At 38.3% G+C, this 19,060-nt stretch overlaps 1 pseudogene; it reads right to left on the minus strand.

The window, feature by feature from the left end:
- Nucleotides 1-1,192: 1,192 nt before the first annotated feature.
- Nucleotides 1,193-15,064, minus strand: LOC113295774 (annotated as a pseudogene).
- Between the last annotated feature and the right edge of the window lie 3,996 nt (nt 15,065-19,060).

Here is a 19,060-nt window from a genome sequence, read left to right on the forward strand (position 1 = left end):
TATGTAATTTTTACCAACTCATAAAAGAAAATACACCATCAGATCTTGCTAGCTTGCAGCGATATTAAATGAAATAAAATGTTTGATGCTTCGAGTAGCTTGTCTTGATATCAATATGACCGTTTGAGTAGTGAATTAGGCGATATTTGCTTTACGATAATTGTTTGAATTTTCGTGGAAAGCGTTTTGGATTTAGATCATTGGTTCATTAGTTTTTCACAATTTATTGAACTTTGGACATTATTGTGAAATTCTTGATTAAGTCAAAGAATAGTTGGGCTCCATATCCTATGTTTTATCAACTTTGGTTTAAACTAGAGGAACTACAAGAATGAAGGTGACAAGTAATTCATGTTATATAGTGAACCTAGAAAAACATATATACAGTAGTGAGACTAAAGTTCCTAAGGCTAAGTCCTATGGGCTAGATTGAGCTGCTAGATTAGCAGTTAAGTGTTGTAATTCAGAAAAAAATGTGGCCTTAACACTAGTTCTCTCTCCTAGCATGTGGTCACAGCTCAACTAGCCGCGAGATTGAAACGTTAAACTCAAAAAGTGACATTCACGCTGAATGGTTCACCGCTGAGAGATTTTCTGATCTAACAGCTCAGATTTAAAGCGTTAAACCAACAACGCTGGACAGTAATCCCAGATGACGTTCACTGCTAATCTAGCTGCTAGATTAGCACTCCCGTAGGACTTAGGAGTTTGTCCTGACTGAAATGGACTGCTAATATAACTGCTAGATTAGCACGACTAAGCCTAAGCATAATAAAAAATACATGGTACGTAAAAGAATCAAGAAGCTGAGTCTACTTACCAAAAAAAGTTCAAAAATAGATGATATTCTCGATACTAAAGGAATAAGAAGAAACAAATTTTAAAAAATTGGCCAGTCGCAGACTTTGGCCTGGGCACTTAACTTCCACATGGTACCCATTATTAATCCTAAAATTTGAAATGAAACAAATAAAGGTGCATGCACATATCTAGTGTTATAGGCTGGTACTCAAAATCTTTGCAAATCTTTGTTTTATTGCTCCATAGTCCGCAGCATCATGATTTTGTTTGTTGGTTGCGTCTGTGGCGTAACTAGACATTGGTTACGTGGTTGGCTTGAGTCATTTCTAGCCCTGGCTTAAGCGTAAAACAGGCTATGGAAAAAATGGCGTTTTGTCTTGTTGGGGCTGGCTTAAGCTAGCCCTAGCCTCAGTGTAGTTCCGCCCCCGTCTGTATCATCTTCAACGTTAATTAGTTTCAAATTCTTCTTGATTTCTTCATGAATGTTACCTGTTTTGATGAATTTCAATCTCTTCTTCAATTCTTCGACCACATTTCTCAAACCCAACCCTGGGTCTTCATCACAACCGATGAGAAGCTCTGCAACATCAGCTGGTGTTATCTTGACCATTCCTAACAACTCTTCACCTTCCTTCATTACCTCACGTTCTTCTATTAACAAATAGTTCTTAACCAGGATCTTAAACACAAAATTGGTTAAAAAGATCAAAATCAACAATTCCTGGGTGAAAAGGACATTTAGATTTTGGTACTGTTTAAATGGACAAAAATGTAATAATAACCAGGATGTAAACAATTTCATCCTACCCATTTACATCAGGATGCATCCAGTTTCATCCTTGCTATTTTTTAAGTTTAAATCACGGTGAATCCAGTTTCATTCTTGCTATTTTTTTGGCGTCCATTTCACCCATAATAATTTGTACTCGTCCATTTGAACCATGTTTTAAAAATATTTGGATAAATGACCCATTTTCCGGATCTTAAACACATTAAAATTGCAATAAGAGAGATGGATATGCTTATCCATTCGACCGGGTCTAAGTAAAGCAGGATCGAGTTTGTCTTTTATGGTTCGTCGTAAATATGATCAATCTCTCTCCAGCACAAGAAGACCAAAGTCCATCGACAAAGTTTAAAACACCAGACAAACTTACAGTACTGCTTCCATTTTTTGTGGTATCCATACTGGCATTGGCGTTATTTACACTGGTGCTGACATTCTTGTTAGGTGTTCGGTTTGAAAGATCTAAGGAGCAATCGATATCTTCAATGACAATCACGGATCTGCTTGTTGTCGCAACCAGGAGCTTTCTTAACTGAGAATTATTTTTCACTGCTGTCAATTTGATGTTATAAACATCGAATCCTAGGAAATTAGCAATGGCAGCAATCAGACTAGTCTTTCCTAGGGCTACACAACGGGTAGGGTGGGTAGGATATGGTCTATACCCGCCACCCTATCCGTTTACTGGCGGTTAAGAAAATCTTTACCCGCCACCCTACCCGCCAAATAATGGATAGGGTAGGATACGGTTAAAAAATTGGCGGGTAGGGTAGGGTTGGCGGATATGAGTAGGGTATGTGCACCCCAAGGTAGGGTGGGTAAGATATGGCCTATACCCGCCACTCTACCCGTTTACTGGCGGTTAAGAAAATCTTTACCCGCCACCCTACCCGCCAAATAATGGATAGGGTAGGATACGGTTAAAAAACTGGCGGATAGAGTAGGATTGGCGGGTATGGGTAGGGTATGTGCACCCCTAGTCTTTCCTGTAAAATGTTTATCACAAACATTCTTTAGCAGGGGTTTAGAGAAAAAAAAAGATGAATCCGAGCACAAAGATTATGAAAGAAAAACACAATGTAACCAGAAAATAGATCACACTGTCACTAAAATACAATGCAGGTATCGCTAAAAGTTCAAAACATTGTCGGTGCTAGTTGAAGATGAATTTCATGTGTATATTGCAACTAAATTATAAAGCAAAATGACCAAAAATCCAAGGATAGATTTGTTCAAATGGATTCTTGACTGAACTGGGCATCAGAAAAGTTTTAAATTCGGGGCTTTGTTTTCGTTTATAAAGACACATTACATGATATCCCAAAATCGTGTTTGTAGTAACTGTGACATAATACATGAAATCCCACAAACGTTTATTTTCAGGAAGGGTATCTAGCGACTAGAATGATTTGTAGCTACTAACATTTATTCTAATCGACCCTAAGTCGAAATGTACCCAAATCATTGAAGACAACACTTATGCAGAACCGAGAAATCAGACGCAGCTAATATTATGTGAATGAAAGCCTTATGTTAGCCAAAAAAAAAAAAAAAAAACCCATGCACCTGCAAATTTTGATTCTGACTCATCTGACTGACACTTTTCATTATGAAATTAAAAAAGAAGTGGAGTCGAAAAGATAATTTTGGGATATCTACAATGGTATGCATTATATTGGTCGACCTCCATTGTTGTTGGAGAGGCACTACGGAAGATACCAGAATGAACCTAGTCAGATCATTTACTACGCATGGCGAAACTCTCTGTCCAGTATCATCATGTCCAATTCATAAGCCGAATATGAGCAAATGTCTTAAAAAGAAAAATAATTAAACACAAGCATAACAAGAAAAGAAAACCAAACGAGTTGTAGTCCAAGAGCATGTAACTATAGAAGCTGCATGATCTGCAGCTTAATTCGAAAATGCTTAATTGTGAGCTGTATGTAAATATTTTAGTACAGAACAATAATCGTACATGCAATTTACCAAACGAAAGCTAAAAAAGTGAACACAAAATCAAACATGAATATTAAAAACACTGAAGCAAGTAATACCTGTTCCTGGTGGACCATAAAGAAGGTACCCTCTTTTCCAAGATTTTCCAACTCTAGTATAATAATCTTTCCTGCTAAGAAATTTCTTCAAATCACATTTGATCTCTTCTCTAAGAAGAACCGGGTCAATTGCAATTGAATCGAATGTGGAAGGATGATAAAAATACAAAACTTGTGTCCAAGGAGAACCACCATGTGCATTACTACCTTCACGGTTACTATACAGACATTTCCCCTCTATTTTGGAACTTTAGTGTCTCAGCTTGTTTTAAAATGTAAGGTACTGTATATAATTTGATTGAACAAAATCTTTGTTCTTCACATCAAAAGAAAGCTCTAAATATGGATTTTTCGTCGTATAATCAACATCCGGGTTGTACTTCCGTCGTAGAAACTTTAAAAGACCATTTGAATGTAATGCCCCCGTAGGTATCAGCGAGGGTTTCGTTAGGAACCATACTGTAATTCAATTTGTTTGAGTTTCTAAGCCTCGAAAGCGTAACAGTATTTGATGAAGAGAAACACTTAGAACTCAAGTAAGTTTGAACCGAAGTGTAAACTTCGTTATTGGAACCACCACCGAGTTCATCGATTTGGATATTGACTTTGTCTGACCAAAGCTGAAGTTTAAGAGATTAATTAATCATTAGTACAAAACAAAGCTAGGCTAAATTTGCCATTATAACGGAGAGGTTCGAACTCGTGATCTATTGTGTCATAAGAGTGGCCTCTAACCAGTGTTCCACCTGGATTGGAATTAATAGAAAAGATAAATCAACGGTGGTGATTTGTTCAACTTAAATATCATAATTGCTTTATTAATTAGTGTTTCACTAATTGCACATAATAAATAATACGTTCATTATAAAGTGTTCCTTAATTAGTGTTTCACTAATTGCTCGTAATAAATGACTAATCAGTTTTTAATTATAAATGTTTTCTTAATTAATTATAATATTTATTTCTATTAATAAGTAATTTTGATAAATAATATCAATAGACATTGTTGGCGACAATGAGTAGTAGAAGAGGTGGAGGCCGAAAGATTAGTGGTGGTTAAGGGTGGAGCCAAGCACAATTATATTTATTTTTGTTCTTTTATCGTAAAATGGGATACAAAGTCCATTTTTCACATGTATCCAACTTGCCAAGAATTTTTGCTCCCTCTTTCCTCAAAATCCTGGCTCCGTCCCTGATTTGTGGTGGAAGAAGTAGTGACGTTGAGTGATGGTGAGTAGTGATGGACAATATTAATTTTATGTTGTCGTTACAACATCGATAACATCGTAGTGTGGACGATGTGGTTGGTTGTTTTTAACACTTTTGATAAATGAAGGTACCATATATTTCAGGGATGATATCATACAAGACAAAATTTTCATGATCGTAGTTGGATCACCCAACTGGTACCCTGTTATCTTTGGTACTATATCGTATAAATCATGATTTTTTAATGTTAAAATAAAATTGATTGCAATACAAAAAAGAATATATACAGGGAAAAATAATAATGAAACTAATCAATTGACGACATTTTTTTCAATCTAAACCTCATACATGGCATTTGTGATTGAAAATTAGAATTGCGTCCAACAACCTACATGGGGTGGGCGGCAGTGATGGTGACAGTGGTGGAGTCAAAAATTGACATTGAGGAGGCCTACTTTTTTTTTGAAGAAACATGAACTTTGGTGGACTAAACCATAAATATACATGGACAAAGTACTATTTATAAAATAAACTAAAAAATTTATGTAGTTATTAAAAATTTAAGGGGTTAGAGCCAGGTTAGTCAACCCTTGGCTCTTCCACTAGGTGGTGGTGGGTCAAAAAATGGATTCATATGGTTTTATGGTGGTGGAGGGTATTGGTGAACAAAAACATATTATGCTAATTTCGTAACGCCAATATGTAACGTTATATTATAAAGTATAAAACGTGGTTGATCATTCTAATGTTAAAATAAACTCGATAAAACACATGTCCATTTTAAAAAATTGGTGCAATCAATTGTCATGTTATGTAATAACTAAACGAACGACACGAATCAAGATAAGAACATATGAAATTATTTATTATCGATTTGTCTATGTAAAGAGTGGTCAGGATTTGTCCTTGGCAAAGATAAATTTATCGTTGGGGTTTGTTCAACTTAACCATTTTTAAATGTTTTATTAATTAGTGTCTCATTGATTGTTCATAATGATTAATTAAATTTCTATTATAAATGTCCCTTTAATAATCTAACATAAATACATAATTTTATTAATAAATAATTTTATTAAAAACTATATTAATTATAACAGTGACGGGTGTTTGTGAATGGTGGAGGCGGTAACATTACTATTGGTGGAAGAAATAGTGGCGGTGGATGGTTTTTATGGTGGTTGGTGTTGGTAATAGTAGCGGATAATAATAGTTTTTGCTTTTTAGTGAGTTTTATTAACCGAGTAAAAAAAAATCTTCACAAAATATGCAACATTGTATTGTGAAAGATGTAATTGATTGTTTTTAGCACGATTGATAAGGACAAAAAACAAATATTTCGAGGGTGATACCGCAACGTATAAGACAATATGATCATGTCTGTTGGATCACCGAAACGGTATCCGTATTATATAAAGGCAATTGGTATACCCGCGTAAGAGAACATTATCGCTCTCTCAAATACTATTACATTCTTTTTCCTGAAAGACCATCAATGTCGAGTTGTTTCGCGACTACTACCTACAAAGACAATACTCTCTCACTCAATTCCCGATATAAAACCTTATTGACCGGGAAAATGTATTTACATTCTAAAATATTTGTCTGAAAATTATGTTTGTTCATCAAAATCATCATAAAAGACTCTAAATCATAAATCTAAATTTTGCCTCCGATGTTTATAGAATATTTTTCATATTTTACATTCTCAAATCATGCGACCTCTTGATTACAAATCAACAATATCAAATTGCGGATCAATATGTATAGGTTTCATTCACTGGGTTAGAAGGTACAGTAGATACAGATGGGTAGATCACACAAAGCAGAACATGACTGAGAATAGTTCAATAATTTGGTCAAGAAATAAGGTCAAAAATTTAAGATTAACTTTCTATAGGACTAATTAGATTGGCTTCGATAGGAGCCGATTAAAATATGGATTAATAATAATTTCCACATAAGACAATTGCAAAACATAGTTTGGCTAACTCTGCCTATGTAAAGAGTGGTCAAGATTTGTCCTTCCTCAATTGATATGTTACGTGAGAAGAAGGTGATATCTAAGATTGAGGTACAATTCAAATCTATTAGATTCATACCATTCACAACTGGACGCCTTGAAAAAAAGTGATGTGTTGTTATTATTATTACAGTCAATGGATACATTGACCACACTTGCGCAAATAGCTCACTTCGCAAATGATTGGTGTTGCATGTACTGTCAAATTAATTAAGGAAATATATATAGTTTCCTTAGTTACAACACATTTCCCATATTCTATTATAATTTTAAAACCCTTATCATCTAAAACACCACAAGAAACAAGATTTTTGCAGATGTCCGGAACATGAAGAACTTCATTCAAAGTGAGAGTCTTGCCAGAAGTGAGCTTGAGCCCAATTTTGCTTTTTCCTACCCGAAGCTGCAGATGAGTTGCCCATATAGTGTTTCTCGCCTTCCTCTACCTTATTATGAGAGGTGAACATATCTCTGTTTCCACAGACATGTTTGGTAGCACCAGAGTCTACCCACCAGTCTCTCACATTTGTTACCAAATTTACTTCAGACACCGTGCCATAAAATTCATCTTTGTTGTTTTCAACCAAATTAACATTATTTTTCTTTTTAAGGTCCTTACGGTTTCTACAGTGAATCGCCATATGTCCAGGATTTCCGCATGCATAGAAATCACCCTTAAGGCCAGAAGAAGTGTCCGGAGTATTTTGGATATAGTAACTTAGACCCGATGTAAGACTTATGTTTTTTTTTTTTTAGTTTTTCCAGAATCTATTTATTTAAGAAAAATGAACACTACAAATACATAACATCAACAAAAATTGGACAGATTGCGTTTGACAATAATGGCTACTGATGGTCCGAAAACGGCAAAAGAAAGGAATTGATGTAGAAGAATTGTTGGGATATACAACGGATTACTTGATACGAATGAAAGAGGTATAACTATTTCGATTCTGAGATCACATAAAGTTCACAGTAGAAGATGACATCAAGTTTAAAGTTAGTAATAAACATAATATGGCTAACTAAAATGTTAAAAACAAACAGGATATATAAAATTAGAAAACCGTGGGACTTGAAGAGGCCTATTTTGAAAACTACAATCTCAGAAAGCAACGATCCACAATACCATAATTTTTTTTTATAAATATTCAACGTAGAGGATGTCAGCTTTTGGTAAAGGATCTATTGACAACCTATTAATTTGAAATAGGATCAGGGAGTACAATATGTGTTCAAGGTTCTTTATGAGGTAATGTTTGTATTCCAAGTGAAGGTAGGAACATATAGAAGTGACAAAATGTCCAAGACTTTTGAAGTTACCAAAGCCTTCATTAAGACGAACTGCTAGGCACAATACTTTGTTGAAGATTTAATGGAAGAGGTTCGCATATATACAATCCCTTCGAAAAGGTAATTGGTACACGTTTTAAACATTGTCATCTAATAGATGTTGAAAAATTACAGGAAAATCATGTCACATTGGAGAGTTTGTATCATCTGTTTGATGCAAAAAAATACTATTCTCTGCCTATTTGGAGGATCGACAACATGACCATGATAGACGAGTCAGCTGGAGCGAAATAGGAGCATGGGGAGACTTTTATGGACGATATTAATTAGTTGATTTCACTGAGATGAGCACTGCTGACGACATATTTCCAAAAAATATTTAAACTTCCATGTTCATGTAGAGCATTATCTCATTATAAGAAATGAACCTAAATAAAAAAGTTTCTGGAAGTTAAGATTATATTTCTTTCGTTTGAGCAAATCTTCGACGGCAAAATATTAAAGGAAAAAAACAAGAAAAAAGAGAGGAAAATCCCAACTATTTTTATGACAAACTCATATTAAATCATAAGGAGTTGATAAGTATTCGGAACACAAATTATACAATATATTAAAAATGAACCAACATCATGGCCCGTGCCGTTACGGCACGGGTTAAGGGGTAGTAATTTAATAATATACGTAATCCTGCTTAACAAAATTTAACCACCTCCATAATAAAAAAACTGAAGTGTAAATAAAAGATTAATGTCGTAATCCTACTTAACGAAAACTAACCAAATTGTAAAAAACACAATTTTAAAAGATTAATGTACGTAATCCTACTTAACAAAAATTAACTAAATTGTAGAAACTTTTGCAGTGGATTATGGAGAAGAAGATAAAGAGCCAGAGAAGAAGAAGGATTTCTTATTGATATGAGTAACCCTATTACATATCTATAGTATTTTTTATATACAATAGGAATAGAACCCTAGATATTATATTGGACTGCACATCCATGGGCTAAAGTCCTACAACACTCCCCCTTGTGCGGTCCAATAAAACTCCATATGCAGTACTTCACATACAATGCTTCGAATGTAGGTCTTCAAATGTAGTTCTGTCCTTGATGACTTCTATGTCTGAGACAATTGCTCCATTAAAACTTTGACAAGGAAAAACCTAGTGGGACAAAACCTTGGTACAGCTCTTCACATGTTGCCTCGTATTTTACATGTAGTTCATCACATGTAATACGATCTTCAAAGATTGTCGAGTCTAAGTTAGTTGTCTCGTTAAAACTTCGTCAGGCTAACCCAGAGGGACAAAACCTGAACTAAATAAAAAGAGTACAACATTAAGTGAACTGAGAACATAGTTGGATGCGTATATGTTGCCTCATTAAAACCTTGACAAGGAAAACCCAGTGGGATAAAACCTTGACGAAGGGAAAAGAGTACAACATGATAGATGCAAGTAAGGGTGATCAGTTGCAGATGATCACTTTGCTCCGTTGAAGTTGACTAGTTGCTTCACAACTCCTAAGGAAGAAAATCCTTGTAGGAAAGACAATAGTCTTAGCTGGGAAATCACATTCCCGGTGTTTGTTGTTGTCTCATTAAGAACCTTTCCGAGTATTAAAACCCTGTGGGAAAAAGTAATCTCGGTGAAGGAAAATAGTTCAACACACTATTAGATGCTCCCCTGATGTAAGACAATTTTCATTAGTCTAATGCAGTCAAAAGGAGTTTATCACACTTTACTTTGGTGAATCGAATGTTTATAAGACCCTGTTGTTGATTCTGAAAATTACGTTGCTTAACATACTATCACGTTTCATTTCTTTGACTCAGATATTTTCAATAATATCAACGTGATCTTTATGTAATTAAACGTTCAACATACTTGATGTTTTTAGTGTTGTCTCGCTAAAAACCTTGTCGAGTAACAAAACCCTTTGGGAAAAACTATTCTCGATCGAAAGGAAAAAGAGTACAACACATCTTCAATTTCGAAGTAAAATATGTCGACATCATATCCTTGGATCCTCCCCCTAATGTCGGCATCTCCTCATAATTAATTTCATTGTTGTTCCAGACAGTTCCTTTAGTCATGTACTTTTCGAAACTGAATATCGGTAATGACTTAGAAAATAGTCTACCATATCTCCCCCTAATTACTTTCGTTGGAGAAGAGATTATTGTTCCTTCATAATCAACAACCTTTGAATTGCAGTTCCTTTAGCATTCTTTTTTATGTCTTTGCAGGGATAAAACAAACTCATGTCAATGGTTACTTTTAAGTACATTATTGTATTCATTGTACTATTCCAAAGACGTTGCGTTGGCACTGAGCTATATCTAGCTAACAAGTTCCCTTAGGATGTAAAATTTAATCGAGTATGTTACTATACTAAGTACAAAAAAGCGTATACTGTACTTAGATATGGGAATTTTATCCCCAACACATCTTCGTCATCTTCCTTTACACGAAATGGTCACTTACTTACATTTGAACCTCGACTAATCATGGGAGTGCTATCAGGATGCATGTCTTTGTTAAATTGTCTGACAACTTTAGACATATGCAAACTGGTGGAATAATATACCATAAGCTCAGTATTCGGTCGAGCTTTCCCAAGACTTTTCATCTCAAATTCGGATTTCAAATAGCTTTTATGGTCTCTTATTACATCAAGAGTACCCATCATGTCTGTACCATTGACATAGATACCTACAATTCCAAATCAAGAACTTTCTTATGAATATGCAAGGAAAAATACCTTACTTGTCTATCCCCTCCAAATCAATTTCCACTTAGACGGGTATACCACATACACCTGATTGCTTCAATCTATAAGTGAGTGTTTTATCTAACTGTAGACGCACTCTGTGGTTTAGAGTCACTTGATTTGGGCAACAAAAGGCTATCAAGTACTTTTGTAAATATCTTATATCCCTTGATTCTTTCAGAGATACGTAACAACCACATACATATGTTGCATTTCAAGTCCTTTTGAAATTACCTAGCTAACTGAGTAGCCGAACACTATGAAGTTCATTACAAAACAATTCCAAGGCTTTGTGAGAAACCTCGCGCCACGAGGTGAGTCTTTATACTTTAAGACTTCTTCCTTCTCATTATGCTTTGTGACAAATTAATCATGTATGTCCAATATGCTTTACACTTGGTTGGTTAGCACTACCACACCAAATACCTGTATAATTGTCAAAGAACTAAGTTCTACATGGATTGTGTAGGCCAAATATGCTATTTTTATGAAATTAATCTAAATAAAGCATGGTTCGATCTCATTGGGCTCTACTTCTGGAGCAATTATTTATGGATTATATCATCATTGTGCACGCATGATCCTTCCATTGACTCATGTGCATTCTCATAATCCGTCAGGATTTCACTGTTCTCTAGAATCATTTAAAACTTCGGAGCATCCTCCAGTATTGATTCATGGACATAGTCATAGTCAATAAATGAGATGATATCATTAATGATACAAATTAGGTTGTGCCTTACTCATCTACTTCCTTTCTAGGTGAGCATTGATCGAACCTGGTGGTCTCTCCATCTTCCTTTGTGGATCCACGACCTTAACTACGCTTCCACCAAGTGTAGTTGCAACACCTTAGTCTATGGTGTACCCCATACTGAGGATTTCTAACCTTGCAGGATTATTTGCAGCTGGTATGTGTGATCTTTTCACGTTGCCGATATCAGTGCACTTTATGAAATCGATTATTCTTTGTCACTTCACATTTACATTTGTGGAGTAAAAAACTGTCTCATTAAAATGACAACCCGCAAATCTAACGGTAAGAAGTCTCCTGCCAAAGGTTTTAAAATGCGGATAGTCGTTGGAAATTCTTGTCCAACATAGTCACTTAATCATTTTGGTGACCCATCATAGTACGATGTGGATTCGTAAGGGCATATATAGTGCAACCAAAAATGCGTAAGAACACAAAATGTCAGGATCATATCCAGTTACCAACTGGTACGCAAAGAATGGTTGACCAATTGTGGGTCTAAAACGAATAAGTGAAGATGTGTGTAATATTGCATATTCCCCAAGCAGTTAAAGGTAGGTTTGTAAGCATAACCATGCCTTAGGCACCATCTGTAACCTTTGATGGTAGCCTTTGCGATACCATAGGGTATTGGATGCTCTGCATTGATCCTATTAAATACACAATAACCATCAAGTCCTTTTGATATACACTAGCTAGAATTTACAAGGGGTGGTGAGGCCTTACATGTATAATATGTGCTAGTAGTTTTCCAAACGCAAAATTTCTTGGGAACTATAACTAGTCCAATATGTCAAAACATTCACCAGAGCCACAAGTCACTTTAATGGCCCGCATTCTGCATGAATAGTTTTCTAAATTTCACCTTGTTTTCTTTGTAATATGGATTGTTTATCATTTGCATCTTAGGATGGTCTCGATCCTGTTTTACTGAAGGCTTTGTGAAATGAGCGATATGCTTTCTTATTTAAAAGCAATGTGTGTGTCTGTGTGTGTGTGGGGGGGGGGGGGGTTATGCATCTAGTACTTTAGAAAAAACTTACTGAGAGATATGCCGTCATTTCGTATTCTGTCAACTTTCTCCCGTTTTTGTTCACTCAAATAAATTGATGTTCCTATGAGTCCTTTCAAAACGATCGTCATGTCACAACCAAAGTGGCTTTATGGTCATGCCCAAAGCCTGTATGATTCAATTCCCAATATTTCATCGTCGAAGTCAATATGGATTCAATAATCCAAATGCTATAGTGATTTATATTTCACTAGATTGACTCACTAGTTTCTCTAATACATTAGAGACTATAAAAGATGCATTCAATTACATTTTCATCACTGTGAGTTTCCACATGATATCCACTTGCAATGGTTTTTGTGGAATTTAACAAGGTGTGATAATCTCTTGGTACATGTGGAGATTTTGTGACGTATTTGTTTTATCCTGAAAACAAATTTTGAGTAGTGCTTCGCTCGATGATCCAATCTTCGTAGTCACATTATAAGGAAATAGTTCAACAACTAGTTTAAATTCCTTAAGCTAGTGGAAGAAAAACAATTATGAATTAGAGACTTGGGTCTTGAGAGTTTTAATAAATGGTGTGTCCTTATTACATAATAAAAGTGGGATTCATCTCAAGTACTTTAGAGTGAATATATATTATGTTTCACCCAATATATCTCAAGTGTTTTAGAGAATTTATGTCTCGTGTTTTCATTCCATAACTGCAGACATTGGATCTAGTTTAACTCAATAAGATAGTCAATTGGCCCGGCAAAGTTCTTGTTTCCATTAAAGTTGATGTGAAAATTGGTTGCTACTATGGTACACACATTACATTGTATATATCAACACCTATGACCAGGTGCATTTCAAACTATTTCATTTATGATGGGAGCTACAATTACATTTTAGCTGATCTCATACTCGGTTGATACTTGTGTATTGGTGTTATTACTACCTGTTTGAGGGTGAAAACGGTTTCTGCTGATTTTGGTAATTTCGGGTGTGTGGGTGAGAAACGAATTTAAACCCTAAACAATGTACTACAAGGGAGGGACCAGCGTTGTAGTGCTTGTTGATGAGACGTCTATTCCCGCTAGTTTCGTGCACGTCTTCGGATCTGGTTGGTCTGGCTCTTTCTAACAATGCAGGTGATGTCATTGCTGATCGCCTGGCAGCTTCATGGAGCTCAGAGAATGTCTGGAAACGCAGGTTCTCTAGCAAGGCGCGGTAAATGGGAGCCATACCGTTGATGCATGAATTCACCAGTTGTTGTTCGGTCACTTTTGGGTCATGACAGTCTAGTGCTTGAACCCTGAATCTCTTGACAAAATCATTCGGATCTGCGTTGTCCCGTTGGTACATCCTTCTTAGGTCCGAGAAGGTAACTTGTTCAGACACAAAGAAGTACTTTTTCTAAAATGCGGTAACCATGCCACCCCAGTTGGGGATGTTGTTTGGCGCGATGCTGTTGTACCATGTGTATGCTCTTCCGTTAAGCGATTTCGAAAACTCCCTTAGACGAAGAACGTGATTGTATTCATGTTCGCCTAGGGACTCCAAGAATAGAGAGACATGGTCACGTGCATTTCCGGTGCCATCGTACAGGGTGAATTGAGGAGAGGAGTATCCTCTTGGAAGAGGAATTCTTTGTATTTCAGGTGGGTAAGGAGGTTGATGCTGATGCATATCTATTTCATCATTCTTTATTCGATTCCGGAGAAGTTTCTCCAGATCCTCTCGCGTAACAAAATTGCACGGATGACTTCTTTCCAATGGGGTTCTGGCACGAATCTCCTCGTCCGCGGAGACGCGTTCCGTCGAGGTGCTGGCGCCAGGGGCGTTGGAGACGTCTCTCATTGGCTCTGGAGGGCGTGACTTCTGCGGCAACCGTTCTGTCAGAGCTTTGAGAAAAATGAGTACTTCTTTATGTGTCGAGTCCATGTCCGTCTGGGCTCTAGCGAGAACTTCCTGTCATTCCATCAAATCAGCGATGGTGATATAGGGTCGGCTTCCTCTGGTTCCTCCGGTTTCTCGTCCCGTTGGAGGGGTAATTGGAGTCTTAGTGGCGGTTGGAGGTGCCATGCTTGACGAAGCGTTTGGAGCGGTAGCGGCAGCTCTGGACCTGGTGATTGATGGCGTGACGCCTGAAGGAGTGCTTTCAGTGCTTCCGGGATTAGCAAGTTGCGCAGGAACATTAGAGGCGGTAGCGGCTCTGGCTCTGGTGATTGGTGGTGTTAAACCTGAAGGAGTGTTTTCGGTGCTGCTGGGGTCAGTAGACGGCGTAGTACTGCCGTTAGAAATAACGTTAACACCAGGGACAGATTCCGTGTTGGTGTTCTTGGAAGCTGATCCGGATCTGAGTTCCACCATGTTGGAATTGGAAGTGAAAGGTGATATTGCAACCGAGAGATTGAGCTCCCACTTTGGTCGCCAATTTTTTGAAGGTGAAAACGATTTCTGCTGATTTTGGTAATTTTGGGTGTGTGGGTGAGAAACGAATTTAAATTCTAAACAATGTACTGCAAGGGAGTACTTTAGATTCGAGATATCAATCTGTACAAATCCGGCTTAAACCAAGAAATGGTCGTTCCAGACTTGCTTCGGTCACAAAGTGAATGAGATGGGTTGGTTTTGGGGAGGGAAGCGAAGAAAGTGTTGAGACCAGAATAGTTGATTCTAGAAGAGTAGTTGTTTCACGACTTGTATAAGAAAGTGGGAAGCTAACCGATGAAAATCTAGCAAATGTTTTCTGAGTGTTGTATGCTCCTGACCAGAACTTGTTGTTCGGTGGAAATAGGTAATGCCTATTTATACAAGTCGAAGTGAAACGTACTCTGGTCTCATTAAGAAATGGAAAACGGGTGAATAAATGCGAGGAGGTGGTAACCGGTAACGCCTGGAATTGATGTTCCATAAAAAGAAAGTGTTTCACCATTACTCCCTGTGTTTACTAACCGCCTCATCCTTATGACACTTTCTTATAACGGGCGTAGTGTACGCCGCACGCTGTAAACCGCCCAACCAATACCCAATGAGCATCCACCAGTTTGTGATACGCGTTGATGTCTCGAGTGTTTTCGTGGAAAACATGTAGCATGTTGTTGTCGTCTGACAAGTCGAGCTTGGGAGACTTGACGGCTCGGTGACCTTCGACGGTCGAGATTTTGCATCTTAAGAGGAAAGGTAGCCGTTGATTATTGCAACCCTTCGTTTGGTAGCCAGTGGCATGAAAACATGCTCGGCATGGCTTTAATATGGCCTGGTTTAGGCGCGGCCAGAAGTTAGGGTTTTGGCTTTGTTTAGGCGCGACCAAACTAGGGCCAAAAGTTGCCATGCGTTAGATGGTAACCTTGGGCGGCTAAGATCTGCATCTTAGATGAAAAGGTGGTTGTTGATCGTTGCATGCCTTCGTTTTGGCAGCCGCATAGGGAAGGCCGGTATGGCGTGGCGCGGCCAAGTGGTTGGCATGCCTTGGCGCGGCCAAAACTAGGGTTTTGGGCCAAAGGTTACCATGCGTTGTCTGGCGACCTTGGACGGCTAGCATTTGCATCTAGGATTGAAGGGTGAATGTTGATCGTCGTATGCCTTCGTTTTGGTAGCCTGATAGGGAAGGCTGACATGGAATGGCGCGACAAGGTGGTTGGCATGCCATTGGCACATGTGGCATGACATGCCTTAGCGCGGTCTGGTGTGGCCAAAACTAGGGTTTTGAGCCAAAGGTTACCATTCGTTGTTTGGCAAACTTGGACGGCTAGGATTTGCATCTAGGATTGAAGGGTGGACGTTGATCGTCGAACGTCTTCGTTTTGGTAGACGCATAGGGAAGGCCGACATGGAATGGCGTGTCAAGCTGGTTGGCATGCCATTGGCACATGTGGCATGGCATGCCTTGGCGTGGCCAAAGCTAGGGTTTTGGGCCACAGGTTACCATGCGTTGTCTGGCGACCTTGGACGGCTAGGATTTGCATCTAGGATTGAAGGGTGGCAATTGATCGTCGCACGCCTTCGTTTTGGTAGCTGCAGAGGGAAGGTCGGCATGGTGGGGCCAAGGGTTTGGCATGCCATTGGCGCATGTGCGGCTATCATGGTTAGGGCAAAGGTATTACAGTATTGCAAGTGATGCATAATGATTGTGCATTACAGAGTTGCAGGCCAAGTCAGTACTCCGACGTAATGGCGCAATGCGAAGCCATAATAGCGCAACGCAAGCCATATTAACGGTATTACTGTATAGACTGTCAAGTGCCAAGAATGGCATAACTCCACAAGGTCAATGTAGTGCAAGTGCAGCACTACATTGTAAACACATTTGGCTAAGGTATGAAGCTATTGGACGGCACAATGAAGCTTCATTAAGGGAAAGTCAAGACATGGCCAAAGTGACAGATGCAACATGCGATGTTGGCATAGATGCATATCCATGGAATTGAGTTGGCCCAATATCAAGGATGATGCAAGAAGAGTTGAATAGACTAAGAGTTAGTCTATGCATTAGTTCAAGGCAGGGACACATTCTGAACAGTGCAAACAAGTTGGCAATGCAAGAGTTGCATTGTTGTTGTCAAGCTAATTGGCGTAGTGAAGCATAAAAGGCGCATGAGTAACTAGAGTGAGATTAAGGAGCTGGCCCCGATGTTTGAAGCTTAAGAATTGTCCGTGCATGAGTTTAGAATGATAAGCATGCAGGGCCAAGAGGTTTGGACGTTGGTGCAAGGCAGAATCCAGTATGCCAAAACAAGTGGCGCAATACGGCTCAAGTGACGGTTGCAAGTCAGTTACGAGTTTCACAAGCATGCCAATGATGCGTGATGAAGAAGAGCGGTTATAAAGAAGTTTATAAGTGTGGTAGAAGAGTTCTAAATGCTAGAGAACAGGTGTTGGACGATTGGAAGGAGTTAAAGGAGAACTGGCCAGTTGGCACAGTTGTTGACGGTTACAGAACTGCTTTATGGAACAGATGGTTGTCCCATGCGTGTGTAACGGTTATGCACGGTTTGGCCAAGTAAATCTGCTTTATAAATTGTCCTAAGGCTGAGAAAATTCGGCAGGCTTGCATAGAGAACATATGTGAGAGTGAGTTTGAATATGTGAGTGAATAAGAGAGTTTTTGTAAGACTAAGGATTGGTTCAAAGGTGAACAAGTCTGTGTAAGTCCCCAAGTGGGCAAGTTTTGTATTTCTTCCCTTTGATGAAATAAAAAGATTTAATTGTGTCATGTTCTAAGTGTTCTTGGTTGGTTGATTGTTGTTAGTAAAGTATGGCAAAGATTGAATGTATTATGGGGTGCATTTGATGAGTTTAAGTGAAGAGAAAGAAGGCTAAATACTTCCGCTGGTAAACCTGAAGAGTTAGCTATTTGTATTGGTACAAACTTATAAGGCTGAAATGCAATTGGGTGAAGCTATTCACAGAACCATTTGTATTGTCGGGTTACACTTTCGCAGAAATTGCTGCGACATTTGAAGGTGTGACAGTAGGGGTATCAGATCTGTGTTTGGTACACAGTTCCAGTGTATTTGTCGGATAATACACTAGCAATTCTTTCTCTCTTAAATTATTTTCCTGTGAACAAGTAAGTGGCGTGTTATTTTCAGAGTATTGCATTAGAAATGAGTTCTAATGGCATGATGATCGAAGAAAAACCACCGGGTACGTTCGATCAGCTTGAGGAATATGGTGATCTTGGTGATATAACCATTGATTTCAGTGCAGATGGCATTTCTATCCCTCCTGTTTATGAAGATAAAGGCAGGCTAGACATACTTGAAGGAAGAACATCAGATGGGTTTAAGAATTTGACGAAAGGGTAGGTGCAGCCGAGGACAAGGTGTCGGATGCAACCTTGTTGAATTGCGAAACCAATGCTGAAGTGAATGAATTGAAGGTGTAATTCAGTGACATGAAGACCATATTAACAAGCCATGCGAAGCAAATGTCAGAGGAAGTGGAAAGCATTCGCGGGTTAATCAGTAACGACATGATTGTAGGGGCAAACGTGCATGGAGAAAGCTCAAGTCGAGACTCTAAGCCAAGAATTTACGCAGGTCCCAGAAATGCTAGAGAAATTGAGAATTTCTTGTATGATGTTGAGGCATACTTTGAGGCGAATGGAACTCGGGAAGGACAAAAAGTAACTCTCGCAGGCAATTACCTTGGTGGTGATGCAAAGGTTTGGTGGAGAGCTATGTTGCAAGAAGATGAAGATGATAGTTATGCCAATCCTATGTCTTGGAATCACATGAAAGATGGACTGAGATGTCAGTTCTGGCCGAGCAATGGTGCTTGGGATGCAAGAGAAAGTTTACGTAGGCTACAAATGACGGGTGCACCACAGGCCTATGCTGAAAACTTCTTTGAATTGGTGCA

The sequence above is a fragment of the Papaver somniferum genome, chromosome 7, assembly GCF_003573695.1.
Source record: "Papaver somniferum cultivar HN1 chromosome 7, ASM357369v1, whole genome shotgun sequence".
Classification (NCBI taxonomy): domain Eukaryota; kingdom Viridiplantae; phylum Streptophyta; class Magnoliopsida; order Ranunculales; family Papaveraceae; genus Papaver; species Papaver somniferum.